The 1,672-nt window shown below is 32.0% G+C and overlaps 1 non-coding gene across 1 annotated transcript; it reads right to left on the reverse strand.

The window, feature by feature from the left end:
• Positions 1–219: 219 nt before the first annotated feature.
• Positions 220–293, reverse strand: Trnat-agu. The gene has a single exon. It is a non-coding gene; the product is annotated as a tRNA-Thr (tRNA).
• Positions 294–1,672: the final 1,379 nt, after the last annotated feature.

The raw sequence follows: 1,672 nt of genomic DNA on the forward strand, positions 1-1,672 counted from the left end.
AAGGAAATGGTGTATTTATAAAATTTACATAGCGGAAATTTGTCTATTGGACAATGATTATAAAAAAAGTAGTAGATCAAATAATTATTCTCCTCGCTTGACATTAGTTACCTTACTGTTACTGCTTTTTATCTTTTATTAATAATTTCTGTTTGTAAACAAAAATACAAGTGAGTATTGATCTTATTTATTTATACACATTGGTTAAAAAAAATGTTGAGGCCCCGGCGAGATTCGAACTCGCGATCTCCTGTTTACTAGACAGGCGCTTTAACCAACTAAGCCACGGCGCCGTTGGCATTCCTGTAAAATTTACTCCAGAAATATGAAAATGTAGATAATTCCTCACGACACAATAATCACTATAATACATACACTACACAATTTACACCTCTAAAACCCTATGTTTTCGTTATCAAAACTTTTATTATAAAACTTATACAGGGTGTCCCAAAAGTGACGCCCGTCCTTATGGGTTTTGATTAAGGGGACAAAACAAATCGAAAATGAAGAGTGGGAAATTTTCCGATTGTTTTTCTTTGCCGAGTTATTCAAAAAATTAAAAATAAACATTTGGACTGGATTATTAAATATTTATGTAGTTCAAAGCTGTATTTGCTGCAGATGTATGTTTTTAAATGAAAACCTACCGTTGCCATTGCTGCATGACGTTCCGTTGTTAGCAGTTGGACTAAATTATTGGTTTCGACATGATGGAGCTCCATCATATTATTGTTTACGAATATAAAATTATCTGAATAAAAACTTCCGAGACAGATGGATTGGGAGAGGAGGACCATGGCCTCTTGGATCACCAGATCTGAATCCCCTAGATTTTTCTTTTGGGGTTATTTAAAAGAAAAGATTTATAGTCCTTATATTCACTGCTGTCGCGTTAATAGACCAAGAGATGCTACAAAGATTTCATGCTTCAATGTTAAGTCGTGATAATCTTTGTCTTGAAGTAGAAGGCAACTTATTTGAACACCTTTTGTAAAAACAATTTCTATTATTTAAGCACATTTAGGTTTTAGTTTATGTGTTATTATTAAAATGTTTTTCTCTATCCTTTTCGGGTTAAAATAATTCCTTACACTCAGGTACAACCGACAATCCATATTGAAGATATGTTGCGCAAATGTTTAAGATTATACTGTTTTATTAAGACGCAAACTCCTGAGTTTACTAATATCTTATCAGTTATTTTATTATATAATTCTCTTGTTCTTGTACGTTCTTGCCTGGAATACTGCTGCATAATTTGGAACCCTCAATATTTTACTTACATTAATGAATAATCTGTTCAGCGTAAAATTTGCAACTATGTCCTATTCAAACTTAACATAGACAAAAATAATTATATGTATGAAGATAGACTTAATTTAATTGGCATGAAATCCCTGCAGCATCGAAGACAATGTGTTTATATAAAATTTGTATATAAACTTTTTAATGGTAAGATAGACTGCAATGAGTTATTGTCTTTATTTAGCTTAAGAGTTCCAAACTATGCAACCAGATCGACGGAACTACTTCAATCAGGTCATCATCGCACAAATATCGGGCTGCACTCTTCCGTGAGCGAAATTATAAATGCTGTGAATTCACATTTAACATTTTCAATATTTCTATGTATCAATTAACTAATTTTATTAAGTAGTTGAACTAAACC

This window comes from Anoplophora glabripennis, unplaced genomic scaffold (assembly GCF_000390285.2).
Source record: "Anoplophora glabripennis isolate ALB-LARVAE unplaced genomic scaffold, Agla_2.0 scaffold7, whole genome shotgun sequence".
NCBI classification, from domain to species: domain Eukaryota; kingdom Metazoa; phylum Arthropoda; class Insecta; order Coleoptera; family Cerambycidae; genus Anoplophora; species Anoplophora glabripennis.